This window comes from Anabrus simplex, chromosome 2 (assembly GCF_040414725.1).
Source record: "Anabrus simplex isolate iqAnaSimp1 chromosome 2, ASM4041472v1, whole genome shotgun sequence".
In the NCBI taxonomy this organism is placed as follows: Eukaryota; Metazoa; Arthropoda; class Insecta; order Orthoptera; family Tettigoniidae; genus Anabrus; species Anabrus simplex.
Window position 1 is genome coordinate 1,072,239,963 of NC_090266.1, and position 12,771 is coordinate 1,072,252,733.

Here is a 12,771-nt window from a genome sequence, read left to right on the forward strand (position 1 = left end):
TTTTATCACATTGATTCTATTTCACTTCGTGTTTGCGTATTTTAATGTGTTACTTTAACTTCTCACTTGAATTATATATAAAAGAACATGTCCTGACTGACTGACTGACTGACTGACTGATTCATCACCGCTGAGTCAAAACTACTGGACAAAAAGATATGAAATTTTGAGGATACATTTATATTACAATGTAGGTGCTCACTAAGGGAGGATTTTTGGATATTCTGTTGCTAAGGGGGGAAAAGTGGGGGGGGGGGGGGTGAATTTTTAAAATGAGTATATCTATATCCCAAAAACTTTAAAATTTACAGATGTAAAAATTGGTATTTGGAATCTCCTTTAAACATAAAGAAACATGCATTTGGGAGGGGAGATCATCTTGGTAGGGGGGATGAAAACGGAGAGGAATTCCGTTTACGAGGATACATATAATTCAAAACTGAAGATGTTACAGTCATGATAATTGGTATTTGGAAGCTCTGTTAAAGAAACGGGTACTGTTTGTTTATAGAAAATTCACTTGAGTGGGGAGTCTGAAAGGAAGTAAAAAATTGAATTCTTTTTCTGGAGAAACTTATATCTCAAAACTGAAGGTTACAGATGTGGAAATTGGTATTTTGAATCTCCTTAAAAAAAAGAACACACATTTTTTGGGTGGGGGGAAACCAACTTAACGGGCGGAGGTGGAGTGAAAAAGGAGTTGAATTCTTTCCATGAGGATACTTATAGCTCAAAAACTGAAGATTTTACAGAGATGAAAATTTCTGTTTGGAAAATCCACTTCAGGGGGGTGAATTAATTGAAAAATTAGTTGAATTCATTGTATGAGGATATTTATATCTCCAAAACCAAAGATGTTACAGATGTGAAAATTAGTATTTGGAATCTCCTTTAAAAGTAAAGGAATACGAATTTGTTTTGTATTTTTTTTTTCGGAAAATCGACGTAAGGTTTGTGGGGTTGAAAATAAGTAAATAAGGAGTTGAAATATGCTTATGAGGATACTTTATCTTAAAAACTGAAGCTGTTACAGACATGAAAGTTGGTATTTCGAATTTCCTTTCAAAATAAAGAAACTCGTATTTTTTGTTTTCGGAAAGTCCACTTAAGGCAGGAGAGGGGTGGAAAGAAGTGAAGAAGAAGAAGAAGAAGTTGAATTATTCTTATGAGTATACATTTATCTCAAAAACTGAAGGTGTTACAGACGTACAGGCTTGAAAACTGGTATTTCAAATCTTCTTTAAAAATAATGAAACCTGTATTTTTTTGTTTTTGGAAAATCCAGTTAAGGGGCTGAAAAGAATTGCAAAAGCAGGTGAAATTTTAAAATGAGTACCGGTATATGTACATTATATGTCAAAAACTTGACATGTTAGAGACAAAAAAACCTTGGTATAGGAAAGTCCTTCAAAAATACAGGAACACGTACCTTTTTGTTTTCGGAGAAGGCACTTAACGGGGTGAAAAGAAGTGAAAAATAGTTGAATTATTTTTATGATTTATATCTTAAAAACTGAAGATGTAACAGACGTGAAAATTGGTAGACTATTTGGAATCTCCCTTAGAAATAAAGAAACATGTATTTTGTATTTTTGGAAAATCCACTTAGATGGGGTTGGGGTGGGGAAAGGACTGATAAAGGGGTTGAATTCTTTTTATGGGGAAACTTATATCTCAAAAACTGACGATGTTACAGATGTGGGAATAGGTATTTGGAATCTCCTTTAAAAATAAAAAACATGTATTTATTTTTTCAACTTGAGAGAAGACCGTTTCTCACATGTACAGTTCTGTGTCGTATGGTCGTCATAGCCCCAAAAAGGTAATACCACAAACATGCTTTACAAAGAATTTCTGGGGTAAATCGAACTCAATTTTTAGGTGAGTTTTTATACTTTAGGAATTTTCAGATAATGTCTTAGTACAAAGCAGAGGAACGATTACTTTGATCAAATTATGAAATTCACGCGAGCAAAGCCGCGGGTAATTGCTAGTGTACAGTGTATATCTGTACTTGCAGGCAATGTCATATTCCATTGCCACCTGTATTTTCTTCAATTTTACTAGAAATTAAGGCATTGTGAATTAGATCCACTGATTGTTTTACTCTCATAATCATTTTTCATCACCATTTATTTTAATCTCCAGTCTTCACTCCTATACCAAGTTTTTTGTCTCTAACATGTTAAGTTTTAAAATTTTAATCATATCATATCATGTCGTCCATCTCGTACCATTAGGGGACGATTGACCTTAGATGTTAGGCCCCTATAAACAACAAGCATCATCATCATCATCATCATCATCATCATCATCATCATCACAAACACCCAGTTCCCTAGCCAGAAGAATTAATCACATGTGATTAAAATCCCTGACCTGGCCAGGAATCGAACCCAGGGCCCTCTGCACCAAAGGCCTCAACGCTGACCATTCAACCAAGGAGTCAGATGTAAGTGGTAATTGCCTGGGCGAAATTGTGTTGAAAACAACTAATGAACTGCATTTGCATCTTTCCCAGTATGTAGGTATTGGAACAGATGGGTGTGGAGTAAAGCTTTTTGAGTGAGGGTCAGGTCAAAAAATTCAGAAAGTGGCAACTAATGCAATTGTGACACCTTACTTTAGCCAGTAGCTAAACAACAGCATATTAGAAAGTTCTGAAATGACCATCATCAAGAAAACTATGAGTGTGTTAAAAGAGGCGATTTCTTTCCCCCCCCTCTCATTCAAGAAAGGCTGGCCCCGTGGTGTAGGGGTAGCATGCCTGCCTCTTACCCGGAGGTCCCGGGTTCGATTCCTGGCCAGGTCAGGGATTTTTACCTGGACCTGAGGGCTGGTTCAAGGTCCACTCTGCCTACATGATTAGATTGAGGGGCTATCTGACAGTGAGGTAGCGGCCCCGGTCTTGAAAGCCAAGAATAACGGCCGAGGGGATTCGTCGTGCTGACCACACAACACCTCGTAATCTGCAGGCTTTTGGGCCGAGCAGCGGTCGCTTGGTAGCCCAAGGCCCTTCAAGGGCTGTAGTGCCATGGGGTTTGGGGTTTTCACTCAAGAAAGAAATTCAGCTCATCATAATTTTCTAGGGAAGAAATTGTCTCATCTATCTAAAACAAGACGAAGTGAATGACACAGTGGATTTCTACAGTTCACCACCAGCTTGTCCGACATAGTCTCAGTTCTAAACAAGATTGCTGAAAGGAAAGAAGAAACATCAGCTGGAAGAGCATCCATATTAGTGACAGCTTTGTAGAAATGCAAATTTATAATAGGAATATTCTGCCCTTGCAACATCCTAGCTTTGACACTTCCACTAAGTGGTATCATATTGCCAGGGCATCTCAGTTGGCCACATGTTTTCTGTTAACACTGAATAAATGAAAATCTGCAGAAATACTTCACGCAGGACAGGATGTTTGTCAGAAATCCCTGCCAGTCTCGTAATATTTACTTTCATTTCTCTAGACAGATTTTGCACTGTGATCCAAACTGAGTTCCTTCCTTTGCCAGAGTTTTTAAGTAGTTCTGTCTAGCCATAATTTGCTGACTTAGTCTGATGAATGATGAAACTGTTTTATACTATTACTCTTCATCATGGCATAAACACAGCGAGAGTCCACCAATTTGTCTTCTTAGACACAGTATATTGTAGTATATTGTAGCCTTCATTTCATCAATCGTGTCAATACCTCCATTTGTAGTACAGAATGTTAGAATCGTTCATCAACAGTAGCCTGTCAGCAATGTGCGTGGAGGAGAGCAGAATATAACCATCCAATTTCTCTTTGGTACATACAAAAGTATTGTCATATTTTCAGCAAATCCACATGGACTGCTAAATTTTTCACAGTACTTTTCCTCATCGAACATTGTGGGAATTTCCCATTTGATTTGTTCTTCCTGAGAGGTAGTCTTTGATGTTGCAGTTCAGCTGGCAGTTGTATAGAACCGAACCAGTTATCTGTTGTAACATTACATGCTGCTCCTAATATTGGTTTAGCTAATTTCAGGACAGTTTGGTGGGGTTTGTTATTCTGTTGGAATGGCCCGGTTGGTTATTGACCCTCATATATTACCACATTTATGACAAACATTGTGGCATTATACATGGAAAATATTTTTTGTGCTGTAGGCTCTACCTCGCTGGTGTTTGGCTTCATATCATTTATATTCAGAAACCACAGCGTCCTCAAAAAATCTCCAGCGTTTTGTTTATGGTCGTGTACTCACCAACAGAACACTTATTCTTGCAGCACATATTGAACTTTTCAAAATTGTGTCTGATGGGTGCAAGCTTACCAAGCTGCTATCTCTCCTTTCTGCCAGTCATTTCATCAACGTGAAGTGCATTCAGAAGGAATTTGAGCCTTCTCGGAAGCATCACTGCTGGGAAATACTCCACCACTTGAACAATCCTAGGCATGAACCTCATTCAATTTTCAATGCCTGCAAGGTACGAAAGGCCAAACAGTTCCTTGATTTCTACTATATTTGTATTTATGGCTTCCCTCTCTCTACTACAGTATTTCTGTATAAAGAAATCCTTGGATTTGTATACTCAACTGTTTTCCCCAACATGCTGTCAAGGTAGAACACATTCCATGATCTTATAGGTGTTCTTGCATCTGTAAGGTATTGAGAACTACCAGTGAAGAACAAAGTGAATATTCCAGTCCATTCTCTATTGATGAAATAATGACTGCACTTAAAGATGTGAAGGCAGGTAAGGCACTAGGACCTGATGGAATTCATCCAGAATTTCTTTTGAACTGTGGCAAATACTGCAAGAAGTGTTTGGCAAATTTCTTCTCTGACATCAAAGGAGCAGGCATAATTTCCCTAGAGATGAAGCACTCAAAAATTGTTGTTCTTCTCAAGCCAGGTAAACCAAGTGACCAAGCAAAGAGCGTCCAGTTGCAATATTAAGCACTATTTACAAGCTGCTTGAAAGACTTCTTTATAACAGAATCAGCTCATTGATACTCCAACGAATCCCTGTGGAGCAAGCTGGTTTTTGCCTAAAGCGTAACTGTATTGATCAGGTGATGTCACTAACAACCTACATAGAAGCAGGTTTCCAAAAGAAGCAGAAGACATCAGTTGCCTTTAAAGATCTACCTGCTGCATACAATATGGTATGGAGAGATGGCATCCTTTACAAATTCATGAAAGTATTATCTTGCAAAAGAACAGCTTGACTTATTAACAGTATGCTAACTAGCAGGACCTTTCAGGTCTAAAAATCTTAGTAACGGCTTACCACAAGGCTCTGTGTTGGCTCCACTGAAGTTCAGTTTGTATATTGCCGACATACCAGACACCATCTCGAGAATGTTTGCGTTTGCAGATGACTGGGCCTTAGCCACAAGACGTCAGAATTTTGAGACAACTGAAGCTACTTTAATATCTGATGTATCAGACCTCGGTATATATTTTCGCAGATGGAAATTGCAACTAAATTCTGTAAAGACAGAAACAGCATGCTTCCACCCCTGTAGAAGATTAGCAAACAGGCAAATTTCTGTCTACTTTGAAGGCCATCAACTCAAGTACAACACCCAACCCAAGTACCTTGAGATTACTTTAGATAGAACGCTCTCCTACAAGATGCATCTGGAAAATACTGCAGCCAAAATAAGAACCAGAAACAATATCCTCCGTAATTTATGTGGCACTACATGGGGTTCCTCCACTGACACACTGTGCATCATTGCACTTGGATTGATCTATTCACTGGCAGAATATTGTTCTCCAGTGTGGCTAAACAGCGCTCACACAAGAAGACACTCAGCTAAGTACAAGGAAATTTTAGACAAACCCCAGCGTCCAATACATAATGACATGGAGGATTTACAAAGACACTGGCTAGTATCTAGGCATCTACCAATGATCACTGGTAGGGAAATAACTAAGAAAAACTTCAAATTATTATTTCCTGGAGGCAAAGCTGGCAAGAAAACTGCCTTCCAAGCTGTCAAACTCTACCCAGCATCACGAGGAAACCTCCTGCATTTGAATAGCCTTGCAGAATTTGGTCTTTCTTAAATAGAATAGCAGGTGCACAGATGCTCTCCGTAAGTGGAATAAATTATGATCTCAAAAATGTGACTGTGGAGCTGACAGGCAGACAATCCGCCACATTATACAGGACTGCACGACCAGGTCCTATAATGGGGACTTCACTGAGCTCCTGATGGCATCTAATGATGTCATAAAATGTGTCACGAATTCAGTAGTGTTGTATTTAGAATATAACAAAAATTTTATTCATTTTATATGCCTAATTGTCACGTGTAGCCATACGATAAAGAAATAATAGACCCCTGATAAATGGTATTGAAATTGGTAAAAATTGGTGAAAATGAAAATGGTATTGAAATTGTAGCTTTTAATATGTTCACTCAAGATGGCTCTAAAATGAGCCAAAATATGTCTCATTGAATTATTCCATCTAAGATAGTTATACATGTAATGGAGAGCATAATAAATCTTTTTTCCTTTGTAAAGTGAAACCTGATAAATGGGTTACAATATTCTGTCACATTGCTCTAATATTTTGGCAATGGCAGTGCACAAACCACTTTGTTAAATACCCGTGTAGAGGAAGTGGGTTGTGATAATTCTTGGTCTTGCAGTGACCAGGTGACTCTTGGAACACAGTCAAATATTCAGATGCCAATTCTTCACTTCCAGAATTATGCTCACTATCTTCTAGTATATCAGCATTAGTTCTTCTTCTTCTTCTTCTTCTTCTTCTTCTTCTTCTTCTTCTCCTTCTTCTTCTTCTCCTTCTCCTTCTCCTCCTCCTCCTGTGCCAATATCTTCATTAGAGTGTAACAGCTCAAGTAGTAAATTTCATATTTTTTTTCTTCTTTTCTACTATAATCATCCATTCTTCTGCTGTTATAGAAGATAAATCACATTCAACAAAGTTTTAACACAGGAGTGCAATTATTGTCTGCCCAATACACAAATAAAATTAAATGACTAGTTGTAGTTGTAAGAATGGCAGTAGCGCACTATATTGCATACAGAATTCTACTTCACAACAATGTATATTTCAAATAAAGCAATAAAAACTCTCATCCAATTCATGCAAGAATGAAAACTTTATATTGTAGCCAACAAGGAGAGATAAAGAAGCAGCTGTATGAGACCTGAAGTTTTTCAATTGAAACAAAATATTAATGAAAATATTTCTATACAGAACCAAATTCTGGATGTGACTACTTATATATTTTTGAATTTAAGTATACATCTTGTTAGTCACATCACTGTCAATTAAAATATTTGCGTAAATGACTGTTTCTGAAGTCGAGAATGTGTTGACAAGAATACATGAAGTGTTTAGGTCACCAAGAGCATCTGTACAAGGTTTTATGTCAGCACATCTCATTTCTGGTTTCTCTGTAAATACTTTCTTTGAAACTTGGTCTCTACAGTGAGACCAGCAGGAAAGAGACCACAAGGAAGGTCTCAAAAGAGGTGGATGCATACAGTGGAGCAGTATATAAAGTAGAGAGGAGGAAGGCTAGAAGAAATATTGGAGGCAGGAATAGAGTGGTGCATAGACAGGCAACAACAGAGGCTCTTGATTCATAATGTGACCCAGAAGAGAACTGGAAATGGGAACAGAAGAAGAAGAAGAAGAAGAAGAAGTAGTAGTGAGGGGTTCATTTCTGGGTCTGAATTGGAAAAGTGTCCTAAAACCTGAAATACAATTCTACTCTCATAATTTTTGTCGAGTCTGTGGAGAAATTCCTTGGAAAAGGGAACTATTTAGGTAATTAAGAAAAAACTGGCAAATTTCCAATTTTCCTGCTGTACGTTTTATCAATAATTTTCACAAGAAAAAGAGATATACAGTATATACAAACATACATATATACATAGATGAAATTGATTTCTTAATGCACAAAGATTCTCCGTTTGCTTGAAACACAGTTATGCAATATCAGTGTACATTATTTAGGCAAACAATGACGTCATTACAGTACAATCCCTCTAGTTCAACTTTGGGTACATCAGGCACCGGAAAGTCTGGCTGGCACCTAACCTTGAGTCATGTGTTCTTCCTTATCTACCTTTCTGCTCAGACAGACAGGTCAGATCTTGTTTCCGGTTATGTACACAGTAAAAATAGATCAGTTGGTTGATACGGTAGTTTCGTTAAAGTGCAGATATACTGTACTGTGTGTTCTCAATATAATGAGTGTTAAAAAGGAAATGTACACATGTCAGTATGGAACAAAGACTAAATGCTTTAGTGTGCATTGATAAAGGTGAATACCGAGCTCGAAAGCTGCAGTCACTTAAGTGTGGCCAGTATCCAGGTATTCGGGAGATAGTGGGTTCAAACCCCACTGTTGGCAGCCCTGAAGATGGTTTTCCGTGGTTTCCCATTTTCACACCAGGCAAACGCTAGGGTTCTACCTTAATTTAGGCCACGGCCGCTTCCTTCCCACTCCTAGCCCTTTCCTATCCCACCGTCGCCATAAGACCTATCTGTGTCGATGCGATGTAAAGCAGCTTGCAAAAAAAAAAAGAGAGAGAGAGAGAGAAGATAAAGGTGAATCAGTACTAACTACGGGTAATCTTCTTTATGTTGGTAAAAGCACAGTTAATGACTGGCACCATAATAGAAAGTCTGTTCAGAGTTTCTGTACTCATATGGAAACAGAGGAAGAACTTTCAACACATCACACTGTAACACATTCACTCACATATCCAACCATGGTCAGAGAAGGTTTCACGTGCATAAAATACAGTATCTGACCTTAGTCAGATTTGAATTCACGCTAACCTTTTATGTTCAAATGTATGTTAGATGACACAGTGTATCGGTTTACTGGTAGATAGCCGACACATGAACATTTTACTACAGCATGTGTTAATTTCCCACATTGTTTGATGTACGATCTAAATAAACACATGCCATTCCCAAGGTCTTTGAAGTACGCGGTTGGAATTCAAGTGGCGCTGAGTGATGAAACAATAGTCATGGCAAGTATAAAGTCATACAAGATCATCTTGTGAAGGTATGTACAGATTTTTAGGGTGTATATTATAGGAGTGAGACTAAGTTAAAGCCATGTGTTACTTGCTACCCAGCGAGTCAGGGTGGTACCTAAAAACCGGTGGACTGCATGATTAATTAACCGTGGAGGGAGGTGGGAGTGAACGTGTTAAGAAAACCTAAAAGTGAATTAGTAGACGATGCGTTGTGGGTTTGGTTTATGCAAGAGCACCAAGGAGGAACTCCATTAAGTGGCCCAATTTTAAAAGTGAAAGCAACTATCCCCCACTAAAAACTTCAAAAAAGAGGGCACATTTTTGGCTTATGATGTATGACTTACATGCTGGAATTAATTTCCTTAGAATGTGAGGCAAAATATTTCAGCAGGCCAATCTGCAGCAAGTGATTAAAAAAAAAGTTCAGTGATGTCATTACCAAAGAAAACCTTACTCCAGAGCAAGTGTATAATATCAATAAAACAGGACTGAACTTCAAACTTTTGCCTAAAGGACCTTTTACTTGAGCTAAGGAAACTTCTGATTTTAAGGCCAGAAAAGAAAGCATTATGGTTGCTTGTGTTCAAATGCCATAGGGACCCATAAGTTGCTCCTTTTTGTGATTGATAAATTGGCAAAACTAAGGGATTGTATGAATTTGAACACTTTATCCTTTCCACTATACTATAGGTCACAAAAATAAGCTTGGATGAACTCTTATCTGTTTAAGGAGTGGTTTATTATTGAATCTGTTCCTAAAGTGAAACACTAATTAATGAGTTTGAAGTTGAGAGTAAAAGCATTGCTAGTTCACGGGAACTTGAATGTGAAGGTGAGAGTGGTATTAAACTCTTATTTCTGCCACTGAGTGTAACAAGCCAGTGGATCATTGGGTCATTGAATGTTTTAAGAGGAAGTACCTCTGAAAGCTTCTTTCAGAGATTTTAGTAAAGCTAGATACTAAAGATAATGCAAATCTAATTGATGTCTTGAAGGAAATCAACATGACAGATGTGATATTCACTGCCTGACAAAAAATAAAAGCACCCAGAGGAAATGATCGGATGTTAATGTAACTTCGTGCACTTGCACACCATCAGCGGGTATGTAAATGATCAGAGTTGCAATTCTCTGTGACAGGTAGAATGGCCACCAGAGTACATTAATGTTGTTCATGTTTAGTATAGTTACCAGGCCTGGTAGGGTATATAAGGGATCACTGTGAAGGACAAGGAGATGCAGTGTACTCATGTGAGATAGCGTTACCAGCACCTGACAGAGTTCGAAAGGGGCCTCATTGTGGGTCTCCATTTGGCTGACTGGTTGAATTGTGCATATCTAGATTTGTGTGGCATTCAGATGTGACAGTGGCCCAGTGTTGGACTGCATGGGAACATGAAGGCAGGCATACGTGTTGTCAAGGTACCGCTCGACTACGTCTGACTACCACAAGGGAGAATCGCTGTATTGTACACCAAGCTCATCGTAACCTATTGACATGTGTGCCTGCTATCCAAGAACAAGTAATGAACTCCCTACAACATCCTGTGTTTTAGAACCTTTTAGAACCAAGCCACATAAATATTTGTCCTCTTGAATTCCAACTTTATCTTCATATTGTGATCTTTTCAACTTTTAAAGACACCACATAAATTTATTCGTTTACTAATGTAATTTCACGCCATCTCTCCACTGACAACTTGGAACATTCCACTTATGATGTAGATGTTGATTCCCAGGATCTGTTGATTAACAGGGTCTGTTAAAGCTTTGCCTACTCTAATTCTCTGAGATCTATTTTCTAGAAATATAGCAACCCATCCAGTCACTCTTTTGTATAGGCCAATTGCAGTCATTTTTGCCAGTAGTCTCCCATGATCCATCCTATTAAATGCTTTAGACAGGTCAATCATGATGCAGTCCATTTGACTGCCTGAATCCAAGATATCTGCTGTATCTTGCTGGAATCCTAAAAGTTGAGCTTCAGTGGAATATCCTTTCCTAAACCCGAACTGCCTTCTTTCGAACCAGTTATTAATTTTGCAAATATGTCTAATATAATCAGAAAGAATGCCTTCCCAAGGCTTACATGCAATGCATGTCAAACTTACTGGCCTGTAATTTTCAGCTTTATGTCTATCACGCTTTCCTTTATACACAGGGGCTACTATAGTAACTCTCCATTCATTTGGTATAGCTCCTTCATGCAGACAATAATCAAATAAGTACCTCAGATATGGTAATAAATACCAACCCATTGTCTTTAGTATATCCCCATAAATCTTATCAATTCCAGCTGCTTTTCTAGTTTTCAACTTTTGTATCTTATTGTAAATGTCATTGTTATCATATGTAAATTTTAATACTTCTTTAGCATTAGTCACCTCCTCTATCTGGACATTATCCTTGTAACCAATAATCTTTACATACTGCTGACTGAATACTTCTGCTTTTGAAGATCCTCACATACACACTCCCCTTGTTCATTAATGATTCCTGAAGTGTCCTTCTTGGAGCCTGTTTCTGCCTTGAATTACCTATACATACTCTTCCATTTTTCACTAAAATTTGTATGACTGCCAATTATGCTTGCCATCATGTTATCCTTAGCTGAATTCTTTGCTGGATTCAGTTTCCTAGTAAGTTCCTTCAATTTCTCCTTATTTCAACAGCCATTTCTAAATATATTTCTTTCCAATCTGCACCTCCTTCTTAGTCTCTTTATTTCTCTGTTATAATAAGGTGGGTCTTTAGCATTCTTTACTAACTTTAAAACTCCCTCATGCCTGTTTTATCAGCCATATGGTACTGCCTAATAGTCCTACTTTTAAGACCTTCCTATCACATTTATTTCTAACTACAACGAAAACAGCTTCTTGATCACTAATACTTCGGTAATTTCGGTTTCTCTATAGAGCTCATCTGGTTTTACCAACACAACATCCAGAATATTCTTCCCTCTAGTTGGTGCCATTACCTTCTGAATGAGCTGTTCTTCACATATTAACTTATTTGCCATTTGTTGGTCATGTTTCCTGTCATTCGCATTACCTTCCCAGTTAACATTTGGTAAATTCAGATCTCCCGCTACAATCACATTCTTTTCCATGTCGTTTCCCACATAGATGATTATCTCATGACATCATTCTGAATCAGCGTCAGTGCTACCCTTTCCCGGTATGTACACTCCAAAGACATCAAGGTGCCTATTATCTTTAGAAATGAGCCTTACACCTAGAACTTCATGTTTGACATCTTGAACTTTTTCATAACTTACAAATAGTTCGTTCATCAGAATGAATTCTCCCCCTCCTACCATTCCTATCCTATCTCTATGATACACACTTCAGTTCCATGAGAATGTATTTCTGCATCCATTATATCATTTCTCAGCCATGATTCAACTCCTGTAACAATATCTGGTAAGTATATATCTAAATGTATATTACTTAGATCTATTCCTTTCTTTACAATACTTCTGCACTTCAACACTAGCATTTTTATGTCATCCGTACTTGACTTCCAGATCTCTGTACTCTTATTACCACTCCCTAGACCACCCCATTTCCGTGAATTTACCTCCCTATAACCCTTCCAAACAAATTTACTAACTTATACGTACCACTGCGATTTAAGTGAAGGCCATATTTAACGCCATAATATTATCAACCAGATGAGCTCCAATATTGTATGTGAGCCTCCAATCCTGGAAGTGATATAGAACATCTGAAGAATCACAAAACTGTAGGCAGTGAT